Genomic DNA, 13,113 nt, shown 5'->3' with positions numbered 1-13,113 from the left:
GGGTGAAGTCAAAAGGAGTAAATGTAATTACAATGAACACAATCGTAAATGATAACATATGAATCAAAACAAATTTGATACAATCGCCTGAAAAATTAGGGCATTCAATATAGAATTATTACACAGGAGACCTTCAACGGTCACACATGAAGCATTAGGGCTATTTAAAGGACTAGTGCCGGAGGTCTGTGTCAGAGAGAAGAGCCGTCGACGTTTCGACCCCTGGCCGTAGGCTAAGTTAGGTCCTTTAACGGGGTCTTCATCAGGACAGAAAGGGCAAGGTAGGGAGGGGCAATAATATCTGTAAAATTAAAACAATTGATCAGATCACTGTTCATGAAGCCATCATTCATTTAAACAGAGTAACAGCAATTTACCATGGGCTTAGGGCCAACTGGGCCTCTAAGTGTTGAGGATATTAGAGTGAGAACAGCCAAAAGGTCTTGTTCAAACTCAAGTGATATAAATTCACTAAAACACAGAGGGGAATGCTAACAAATTGTCACATACGGGTGGGACCTCAAGAAATTGAAAATATTAAAACACTCACTTAGTTTATCTTCCAATCAGCCGATTGGTGAGGTTTCCTGTTGTCAACCCACACTGTTGTCAACCCACACGGGGGATTTAGGATACCAAGCAGTTTTCACGAACTGCAAGTGGAATGTTAAGATTAGTGATTGGTCTATAGGATTGGCCTTGCTAAGTACCCATTAGGACATGCAGACTTACTTAAAAGGAGGAAAGGGGGCGACCTTAGTCGTCACCGTAGATCTGTGTCTTGGAAGCTTGCTTCTTCTTCAAGCTTTCATTGCTACGGAGCAGAAAATAATGCAAAATTGCAAAGGGCTACATCACTGTAATACACGCTGTGAATACACACAAGCGGACAAACGTACCCATTTACGTACCACTAATGATGGTCTGTGACTCACACAATGTTGTAAAGTGGCACCAGAGTGGACTCGAGGGTCGGGATAACTCAACCTTCCGAACAATTTCGGCAATGTGGACGCCTTTCGCCTATACGGAGAAATGCAGAAGTGTCCATTTAAATGACCGGCTCGTGTTTAAGACACGTTAGTGGCGAGAAAGAATACAAACCAAAACCAAACTTACACGCCGTGGCACTGGTCTATTAAAGTCCGTGCAGCATCACCACCTAACTCACTAGGTAATTCAACAGAGTCGATGCTGGGGTCGTATTTGAAAGATTTCGCGGGAAAACTCGGTCCTGCGGAAATCAAAGGAATCGGGTTTCAGGATCTAGCGTAAACATGTCCATAATGTTACATGTTTGGTTGTAGACACCCGCTCGTTTAGAAAGGACGTTTTATACCTGTGGGAGCTAGCGATTGCCACCGCCGTCTGTACACATCCAGGGAAACTCCGCAAGTCCGCTATGCGGAGTTTGGGGGTGGAGTCTACAGGTGAACGGCTCCTGGGACATAGAAGAGTTACTCATAAGGTTGCGCAATCGGGGATTTGTAGTTTTTAAGTTTTTAAACAAAAGTGAAACACATTCGAGTGGCGTATTACTCCTTAAATACACAAAATGATAAATTCAAAAATACTTGCGCACCTCTCCAACACGAGGGTGTAGGCGAGCGGAACCACACATGATATTTTTCAAAACATTATGATGTTACTTCAAGCAGATCCGTGACATGAGGGTGGTGGACAGGTTATCTTGTGCATATGCAGACATTATCATTCTGATGATGAGGAAATGCAAATTAATTTGTCATGTGACACTCAATATTTTATAATACTGACTCATGCACTTCTCAACCATGAGAGTGTAGATGAGTCTATTTCTAACTCACTTTCGGCTATTGTTATTTCTCCCATGTTTAATAAAAGGATTTTTTTCACGTCTTTAATGGAAGAGTTTTCTTATGTTCAAGCGTATGCTGAGTCACATCAGTGTTCAGTTCAAAATCAAAGTTTATTTGGACAATTGTCTTTAAACAAATAAAACATTTTTTAAAAACACGTCAATGTTACATTAAAAAACTTTAAAACAATATATGACTTATAACTCATTAAAATGGATCAAACACGACTTGAGCTAGTCAAAATTTATAATTCGTTTTACTTTTTGCATATATCTCTCCCAGTGCGTATAAGGCTCTTGGTTCTGTGTGCCATATCCATCGCACACAGACCACAGTGTGAGTGCCTCGAAAGGGTGGTGGTGGGTAGGGGGGGAGGGTCGGCGGAAGAGAGGTTGTGGGGGCGAGGGGGGTGGAAAACGAAAAGAAAAACATATCCAGAGGCGAGAAAGAAATGTAACGCAATGTGCACCAGACGTTGTGCCTCATTTCCAGGGAGTTTGTGATTCTTCAACATGTGTGACCGTAATCGTCTGGTACGACTCATTTCACCACGCACCAGACGTTGTGCCCGGATTACCTGGGTGTGAAGCTGATCAACGTGTTTCTGACAGTGTGCCTTCTCCTTCGAAGAGGCACCCACTCCATTCCCCATTCATTGATTGTTCCTTTGGGCCCCCAGTGTGACAGACCTATTGCCCTCTCTCTCCCTGCGCCCTGAAAACATCTATTGCCAAGTAGTATTGCCCGGATCAGGTTAGAGTGGTGAGAGAGATTGACTAAGCTGAAGGAAAGCTCCCAAGAAGCGATCGGAAGAGGCTCAACAGAGTGCATGACCCTACCCTTGTGCTTCGCAGAACTGGGCTGTTGCTTGTGGAACCCTTTTGAGTGAGCTGTGATTATGGCCTTCAGCCCACTTCCGCTCCTCATCCTGTGGGCGAACTTCCCAAATTTCCCCCCATTTAACGACTGCTTCCTAATTAATCCTGCTAGCTACCCCACCTTCTTCCCCGGGACCCGGACTAAGAGGGGTTTTGTCTATGTTCGGCTTAGTAACTGGGGGTGGGCCGTTATCTCCAAACTGTGGGAGTAGGGTAGTCGGTTGAGATGGAGGGTGGAGGGAGGCTTGGTCACGGGGTCTGCAATATGCTATCAATTAACCCGCAGGATATCAGGGACACCGCATTACGGAGCTGTGTGCGTATGTTTGCGAGTGCATTCGTATGGACCTGCCTGATATCCGTTGCACCACATAACGGTGCTGAGTGAGTGTGTGTGTATGACTGCGAGTGATAGTCTGCGCACCGCCTGTGAGTAACAACACTAACCGGTCGTGTTGATTTACATGTTGATTCCTTTCTAGAAGAAAACAACTTTTGACATTGGTTTTACCTGTGTAGTCTCAGCTTGCAGTGCTGCTTAAAAGTGTTATATTTTTTATATGTACATATTTCTGATATCATCACCCTATAACTGTGTGATATTGTATTATCGAATTGCCAGTGTGGGCCTAGGTTTGACAACATGTTGCATCTCATAAGAGTGCTTGGGACAGTAGAATAGGATCTTTCCCAAGTGTCCATACTACTGATGTCATGTCAACACGGTTGGGCCTCGTACTGTTAGTAACATTTCTAAGTGTGATTTCTGTCTAGAAATACATGATGTTCATTTTGTGTTGATTATTGTGTGTGTTGAATACAAGCGTTATTTACACACATCATGTGTGAAGTCTCTGTTGTGACCCTCAGTGTGTTTTTTGTGAGTACTGTACCAATGCTTTACACATTGCCTCTGATAAGCCTGACTGCTTAGTGCCAAGCTACCCCTGAGTGAGTGCTGGTTATAAAGTGAGTTTAATCACCACTCCTGACGGGAGGGGTAGGTTCTGCCTGGCTAGGTCATCACTTCTAGGTGTGGACGGTGAATTCTGCTCCACCGGCGGAGTTTGCAGGGTTTTCCCCCACCACATAAATCGCGGAGTTCCAAAAACACGGTGAAATGGCACAGAGCATTAAGTTGGCAAATGCGAGTGAGAAAAATCATATACTAGCCCACCTCCAGGTGAGATTCTCAACGCAGGTGGTCACAGCAGGTAGCTACTGCTCGCATTGAGAAATCTGCGCTCGCGTTGAGGAAGCTGCTGCTCAAGTAGAACATCTACTTGAGCATCAGAAAGAAGCAGTGCCCTTTTGCTCTGCTCATGGTGCCATTTGCGCTGATTATACTGCATGGGACAAACTCCTGGCACTCAAAATCAGTGCAAGCATTGCGGCTTACTGCACTCCACCGCTTGCGAAACTCCACGGAGCGCAGCAGAGTTTTTTCAGCACTTCACAAGTTCCGCGTAGCAGATTTCCATGAACCTCACCCTGGCCTAATTGCCTCAGTCAACATTTGGTGGCAGCGGTGGGTTGGGACTTGGATGTGCCCAGCATCACACGGTAACTAATAGTGCACCACAACTTCACGTAGGCAGAGTCTTCTTTTTTTTCCTAAGGTGTGACTAAAGGAAGGATTGGCCTTTGGTCAGTGAAATTTGTTCCCTATAGATCTCTAATTCTGCTTCTGCTAGTTTTCACCTTACTGGGGTCCTACCTGAGGGAGCCTTGTTTGAGTTGGCTGATCTGGACCTTTATACGGTGACGTAGCTCGACAGGTTCTGCTAGGAGAGGCAGGTGCTTCACAGGGGAATTGCCACAAAGGCAGATCTTCAGAAAGCCCTGCGAGCATGGGTAGAGGCCTACCCAGAAGGGTCAGTGAACCAGGGGAAGATCCTGAGTGTGGGGAGTTATCAGAGCTGACACAGGGGCTTTCAGATGGACTAACTGTGGACGGGTTGAACCCCTGTCTTTTGGGACTGAGGGTTCTATTAGCAACAGATAGCAGTTTGTTCTCCAGGAGCATGTTATGTTATGTTGTGTTAAGCATACTTATAAAGCGCATGGCTGCCCCAGCAATGGGGCGTCCCAGCGCTGAGACAGACAAGTGGCTGTCGGGAAGGATATAGCTAAAGGTTAGAAAAAAGCCAGGTTTTAATTAGTTTCCTAAATGCCCAGTGATCTTGTGTGCCCCGAGCAGCAAGAGGGGCAGCGTTCCATAGGGCAGGTGCCATAGCCCTGAAAGAGCGCCCCCCTGGTCTCAGCCTGTGCACTCGGGGGGTACATGCTAAATGCAGATCAGCGGAGCGCAGGGCTCGGGTTGGAACATATGGTGAGCACAGCCCTTGTAGAATTTGGGGGCTTTGGCCATGCAGGATCTTGTGTGTAGCACAGAGAGTCTTAAACTGGACTCTCTGTTATATCGGCAGCCAGTGGAGACAACGAAGCAGATTGGAGGCATGGTAGTGCTTCAGGAGTGTAAAAAGAGTGTGAGCAGCCGCGTTCTGTGCCAGTTGGAGTCTTTTGTTTACGGTCTTATTCACGCCAAGTAAGAGCCCATTGCATTCAAGTCGGTACTGCACCACAGATGGGACAATCGTTTGACGGATGGATGCTTTGAAAAATTCCAGAATGGGTTTCGGCCCACGTAAGAGACCAAAGCCGGTACCTGCCACTTTTTTGGCATGACTCTCAAATGAGAGGGCACTGTCCATCAGAACTCCTAGGTTCTCAACCACGGTTTTCGGTTGGGGAGGGGTACCCAGGGCCGTAGACCATCATTGGTTGTCCCATTGATGGGCATCGCGGCCCACCAGGAGCACCTCAGACTTGGTGGGGTTCAGTTGCAAGTAATTATCTGCCATCCAGTCTGAGATGGCCAAAAGATCCTCTTGAAATTTACCCTGGTCCTGTTTAGGGTTATTGGAAAAGGTGAATACCAGTTGGGTATCATCAGCGAATGATACCATGTCGATGTTCCTTGCTTTAGAAAAGAGGGTAAATGGGCGGCCATATACATTAAATAGCATGGGGCTTAGGGCGGAGCCCTGGGAAACACCACAATCGAGAGGGTAGACACTGGACAAAAAGCGGGGAGCAGAGACCTGAAAAGAGCGATCGGTCACTAAAATCAATGCCGAGGTCTTGCCCTCATCCAAAGTGGCCTGTAGCTGCTCTGTGACTGCAAGTACTGCAGATTCGGTACTGTGTCTGGGCCGGAAGCCGTTTTGTCCAGAATCTCATTTACTTCCAGGTATTTGGTCAGAGCAATGGTTACATAGGACTCTATAATTTTAGAAAAGGAGCAGGTCCTTGCCAGATTGGAAATGATCAAGCCCTGACTGAGAAAAGACTAGTAATGCAAGAGAAAAAGATGGCCCATGAGCTTAGCCTCAGAGAATCGAATGTCAGAACGCTACAAATAGGGTCCAATTACAGTAATATTGGCAGCTCACCAGCTGCATCTGACAGTGGGAGTAGTGGTCACATCCCCCCAAAATATAATACCAAGATTCCTGTTGGGGAGGACATCAAGAAATGGCTGGCAACCTATTAGGCAGTTTTGATAGCGCACAGAGTCCCAGAGGAAATCCGGGGAGGTAACTTATGGTGGTTCTTATCTAAGGTGGGGATAGATGCCCTCCTTACACAGGCAGGGAAGTGCATGGTGAGCTACCTGGTCAAGAAAGCCATTTTTATTATCACGTTTGGGGGAGGACCCAAATGTCCATCCCGGAAGGAGAGGACTTTTTTACTCTACTCTGGAAAAACATTATGGGATGGTCCTCAGTCGGATAGGCCAGCTATCTCCCCACCATGGGTAGGGGTGATTTGTGTTAGTGCAGGCAGTTCCCCGTGGAGCTGGGTAAGAAATCAGTTGCATGTTCCTTCTCAAGGTGAGGGGAGTCGAGGTGGCCAAAAGTCCAGATTACCCTACCCAGCACTGGGCCTGGTGTATTTCCAAAGGGAGTGCCAGGTAGAGAAGCAAGCCTGGGCCGGGAGAAAATCCACTGGGGGAGGTCCCCTAATTGCAGGGGGCATAGTGGGTATGGGACCCAAGAGAGGGGCCAGGGGAAAAAATAACTCACCCCTGGCCCTTGTGCTTAGGTTGACATTTCTAACTTATTAGCCAACCCTGAGCAGGCCTTCCACCACCACTGGAGCAATTTGTAGGTGAAAGGCAGGGTAGGTACACATGGGGTTTCAAGCCCAGGTAGTGAAGGACCCCTAAAGATTTTCCCTACCAAGGAGGTCTGCTCTCCCCATGGGAAAACACTGGGGTGTGGCTGATTCTCTTTTAGTGGCTTTAGGGCCCTGGACTATTTCCCACTGTAAATGCAGTGTGAAAGTGTGCATGCCTTTCCTACACATGTTAGGAAGCAGTGCACACATGGTGTTCCGAAACGTAGGTCAGGTCTGCCATTGCAGGCCTGGGTGTGCGCGCACTTGCCCCTATGGTATTTTCAATATGTGTCCCGCCTACCATTGCAAGTCGGTGTTTGCACACATTCACCTATGGTGTTCTGCCATTGCAGGCCAGTGTGTGCACACTTGCACTTATGGTGTTTTCAAACATGTGTCAAGCCTGCCATTGCAAGTCTGTGTGTGTGCAATTGCACTTATGCTCAGGTTGGCCTTTCTAAACTAACAGCCAATCCTGAGGGGACCTTTAACTGACACTGGAGCACCCCTAGGGTACGTCTTGAGGGGAGAAGAAGGTGGTAGGTGAAAGGCCGAGCAGGTTCACAGGTGTGTACTCTACCAAGGTAGTGACGAATACCCTTGTGTGTTTTCACTACCTATGAGGTTTGCACTTCCCTTAGGTTAACATGGGGGAATGGGGGAAATTACTTCAGGCTGCAAAAGTAGATTGCAGTGGAGCAGCCTTGTCATGTTTCCTCTAATTGCATTCACAATGACAATCTCTCTCCTGTGGTAAAGGTGATGTTGTCATTAAGAGCTTAGAAATGCCACCACTAGAAAGTCGGCATTTCTCCGCTCTAAAACTCTTCATGTGTCTTTAGATTAGCTTGACTCCAGTCTCTTCAAAGGCTGTGGGAGCATATCTGTGAATTCCCCAGTGACAGCTATAAACCTTCGGCTTGGAACTGGATTGACCGTCCTCTACCATTTGAGGACCTAGCTGGATAAATTGGAGTTAGAGGTTTTGACACTTGGCCCCTGGGAGCCAGATCATGGCCCCACTAAAGATCTGCATTCTACAGTCTCATGGCAGACAGGACTGAAATTTAGGGGAGACCTCTGTGGTTCAAAGAGAAACCCTCCGATCCACCCCCTACTTCAAAGGCACACTATAGTATAGCTGCTGGTGCCATAATTCAGCAGGACAGAGATACACTTGTGGGGACATGAGCCCGAAGATCCTGGAACTGCATGGTGCACACTGCCAGAAGGCTCTTTTGTGCACAAGGATGATTACAGCCATTGAAAGGGGTTGTGTGTCCTTCCTGAATAGTGGCTGGCCTGGGCTGACTACCTGCTGCTGTGTGGCACCCTGAAGTGCAATCTCAAGGGCTTGGTGGTTTGCCCCCCGTTCTCTTGTGAAAATTTCAGGGACATCAAAGACCTCCCATGAGGGACCCATACCATCTACAGGCAACATCTGGAGAGCGGTGCTCCATTAAGTTCTCACATTTTCTGCTCCATCCCAGCTAGAAGCGTGGCGTGAGCTGGGAACTAAGAACTGTACTTGGAGACCAGATTGCTTTGTACAGAGCACAGAAAGTACTGCCCGCATCTAATAAGAGGGGCCCCTGCATCGTCGGGACCTAAACACACATAAGTGTCTTGCTGGTAGTGAGCGGATTCATCAGTTGTGGAATCCAACTTTGTCCGTTTTGTCAATTGTGCCATATCTCTCCTGTGCGACATGCCGACTGCATGCTCTCATTAAGTGCGGAGTTTGATTCACAGGTTGTCAACCCTCGAAGATGAGGGCATACCCCTAGTAGTGCCTCATTCTACCTTGTATGACATTGCTAGACTTGCACCTGTGTGTGTGATTGAAATTGCCTTGTGTGGCTCGTAACAATACACGCCATGTGTTAAGCCTCAATTCCAGGGAGGTACAGAAGTTTGCAACTCTTCTTTGTGCGTTACCAGTATTGTCTGGTGTGACCTGTACCAACATGTTCCCAACATGGTGCAACACTTCCAGGAGAGCACTGAATGGATAACTCTTCATTGTGTGTGACCAAAACTGTCTGGTACGACTCAGAGCAGCATGCACCACACATTAGTCCTCATTTCCTGGGAGGTACTGAGTTTACAACTCTTCATTGTGTGTGACTGGAATGGTCTGGTGCAACTCGAATCACCGCTCACCAGATGTTGTGCCCGAATTGCCTGTGTGGCACCCTGATTAGTATGTTTCTGACAGAGTGCCTCCTCCTTCTGAGATGCCCCAACCCCTGGTCCATTCTCCATTCATTGAATAATTGGCCCCCAGTGCACTGGACCTACTGCTCTCTTTCTCCCCAGCCCCAATGACATTGTGTGCCAGGTACTATTGCCCAAATTGGGTTGGGGTGGTGAGTGAGATTAACTGGGCTGAAGGAATGATATCGGATGAGGGTCAAGAGACTGCGTGACCCTCTCTCTGGGCTTCGAAGAATTGGGATGGTGACTGAAGGCCCCTTTTGAGTTGTAGTAGTGGGCATCAGCAAGGCCTACCAGTGCTAGTGCTTCTCCATTCTCGGCACAGAGTCCTCAGACCATAGAATAGAAGTTGGTACAGAAGCTGGAATAGAAAATAGAAGATTTATTAAACCTCATGAGGTGGAACTACATTCACACAGCACCCTTCGGTAATGCATGAAGTAGCACACTGAATGGAAGGAGCTTGGTCCTTTTATACCTACACAGGGGCTCAAAAGAAGGCGGTACAAGTACAAGGAGAAGGTTTTAGGTACATATAAGGTCATACAGAAAATGCACAGTCAAGAAGTAGGAGGAGCTGACAGTGGCTGTTTTTGGCAAACACATCCTGACAGTTACATTCTAGTGGCAGCTGCAAAGACAGCTGCAAGATCAACTGAGCATGTGCGAAGGTGGAAGATGCTAAATATATTTCGTCTCTAGGCAGATTTCAAGAGCAGTTAACAGAAAGGTAGGACAGGGTACATGGTGAACACGAGGTAGCACATGGCATACAAAATGGCTGACAGAAATACAAAATGGATTCCAAAAAACAGGCAAGATAGCCTCTAAATACAGGATGGCTTCTGCTAACGCTAACCCGATCGCTGCCAATTTACAACAGACGACCCTTTTAGCGTTAGCTGAAGACACTCATTTCTCTGGGGTAATCTAGATATGCATCCTGTACATCAATGCTCATTAGTTCAGTGATCTCTTTATTTAGCATGTGTTGGGCTTTCATTTCTGCAAAATTTCTTTTGGCAGGTGTACAAGCAGTAATGCAAATAGAGTAAAGCATAGGACCACATTGTAAATCAAATCAAATCAAATCAAATTTAGCTTTATTCGATTTAACAGAAAAATCATAAAAGCATACAAGTACAGTTTATACCATAAATTTAAAAATGGTTTCCACATAGAGAAAATTTGTAAAAAATCTATAAAACATTTTTCCATATATAAAAAGTCAGTGATAAACATATAAACAGGAGGCCTCATATTCAAGTATTTAGTTGATTTAAACATGTAAGGCTTAGATCATAGAGTTTCTGTGTTTCATCACTGACATTAAAAAGCGAGAAACAACAAAGATAACATACACCTCATCTAACAAAAGTAACTTCAGATAAGCAGTTTTACATGTTCTTATGCCCCAGCGTTTAAGAAGAGGTAAGAGGAACAATTTCCTCGGGGCAGAATACAGATTACAAAAGAACATAATATGAATGTTACTTTGTGATGAATGATCATCGCATGGGCAAATTAGATTCAACAAAGTCCAATCATTCTGTTTTGGGAAGGTGACCATGCGAAAGAAAGTCCCTAAACGCAGCCTAGTAAGAAGCATGCGAGGGTAAGGTGCAGTTTCAATCCTGAGATACAATTGTAAACCTTCAATAGGGGTAATTTGTTGGTAACTCACGGTAGTGCTTTTGAGTTTCTCAGTGTTCCATCTGGTACTTTCTAGGTATGTGATTAAAAGTTTTTTGAGAGCTGGCCTGGACAAGGTTTCTAAAGACTCTGGGTCATCATAAAATTCTGGATGTCCAATGTTAGAGAACATCAGCTGGATGTGTCGTAGCCATTTGATTTTAGATGCGCCATCCAAGGTCATACAGTCTGTGATGAGTTCTCTGTTGAATTGGCATTCCAGAGTGGTCCAAATTTTGTGCCAAAGCAAACACGGTGATAACTTTATAATGTCGCTGAGGTATTTGAGGCCAGTCTCAATGTGGGTCATAAAAGTTGAAGTAGTTTTGTTCACACCTAGTAAGTAACAAATAAAAAGGTTCTCACAGGTTTGTAGTGAGGACACATTTTCGAAACCCCATAGGCCTGCTCCATAAGTGGCCGTCGCTATACACTTGGCCCGATAGATCTGTAACATCTCAGCAATAGGTTTGCCCCCGATTTTAGCTGCGAAGGTTCGCAGGGCCCCAATAGCACGGGTGAAGGCAAGTTTCCTGGCAGATACTGCATATTTCCAACCTCCTTTCCTCTCAAAGACAACGCCCAGGTAGCAGAAAGTGTCCGTGATCTCAATTCTTTGCTCGTCAAGATATATTGAACATTGTGGCCTTTTATTTTTTTGGGTGCAGGACATGGAGAAAGTTTTAGAGGTGTTCACTTTCAGGTTTCTTTTCCCCATGTAGGATGAGAATTCAGTTACGGCTCTCTGCAACCCTACCTTAGTCCTTGACATGATTGCCGCGTCATCGGCATATAAGAGAATGGGTACAGGCCTACCATTGACAGCTGGGTAATCACTTGGCAAATTTATTAAATGCTCTACGATGGAGTTTATGTAAAAGCTAAATAGGCGGGGCGCAAGTATGCAGCCTTGCCTAACCCCTCTATTTATGGCAAATTTCTGTGTGCATTGCCCCTGGGTCCCGAACCTCACTCTGGCACCGGCATCTCTGTATAATTCTTTTATGAATATAATAATAATAGGATCCACCCCAATGTGTTCCAATGTTGACCAGAGCTGCAGATGGTCCACACAATCAAATGCTGAGCTAAGGTCAACAAAGGTAACAAACAGGTCCCCTTTTTTGGCCTTAGTGTATTTGGAGATCAATAAAGACAGGTTTAAGCATTGTTCCTGGGTACCCAGTCCCTTTCGGAACCCATATTGGAGCTCCGAGATGACCTTTTTCTCTGCCTCCCAGTACTGGATCCTCTTAAGGACGATCCTTCCTGCGATTTTCATAAGTCCGTCCAATAGCGATATTGGACGGTAGCAAGCAGGATCGTCCCTGTTCCCCTTTTTAAAGATGGGCACTACAATTGCGTCTGACCAGGTGTTAATTAAGCCACATTTGTTTCCCATATTTAAGACGTTAGTTAACAGGGGAGCCCAGAAATCCAGATTTGTTTTGTAGACGTCCACTGGGGTGTGATCAGGGCCAGGGGCTTTCCCTGACGGGCTTTCCCTGAGGGCATCTTCCACTTCTAGGGAGGTAAAAACCAGATCAATTGGATAGGGGGATCCTGGGGGGTCACTTAACGGATAATCCTTAATTGATTTATTTAAGGGTGAAGTTGCCTTTTGTTGGTTCTGGGTGTCCCCCTGGGTATTGGTGTAAAGTTTGCCGTAATGTTCTACCCAGAGCTCTGCCGTGATTGCTACATCTATGGAATTGTCACTATCTTCTGTGTTATATACAGATCTTATAACTTTCCAAAAGAGGTTAGTGTCCTTGTTCCTAGCAGCTTCCCCCAAAGCTTCCCAGGCCTCCCTCTTCATTGTCGCCTTCCGATGGTTAATTTCCCTCTTGTACTCTCGTCTCGCCTGGGAAATTTGAACCCTGTCTTTGGGAATGGCGGATAAAACTTTCTTCAAATTCTTCAGGGCGGCTGTACACCTGGAGTCAAACCACCCACGTGTGTGTTTCCCATTCTTTTTGTGGCTCCTAGTTAGCATATCTTTTGTGTATCGCTGGATATTAGAGAAGGCTGCCATTATGACCTTTGGATCAGTGTCTTCTTCTAAACAGACAAATATGTCTGTAGAGCAGGATGATATGAGGTTGTGGAAGAAAATTGTAGGGTTCATTTTCTCCCACTTTATCACATAGCCGTTGATCTTTGTTAGGGTGACCTCAAGTGGATAAAGAGCCCCGCTGGATTCCTTTGCTTTCCCCTCTACCAGCCTTACCCCAAAAATAATAGGATAATGATCGCTCATTGGGTCATCCCCGATCTCCCAGAAAGTTATAAAATTGGGATTAGTG

The sequence above is a fragment of the Lissotriton vulgaris genome, chromosome 6, assembly GCF_964263255.1.
Source record: "Lissotriton vulgaris chromosome 6, aLisVul1.2, whole genome shotgun sequence".
Lineage (NCBI taxonomy): Eukaryota > Metazoa > Chordata > Amphibia > Caudata > Salamandridae > Lissotriton > Lissotriton vulgaris.
Note: the sequence above shows the minus strand (reverse complement) of the source record.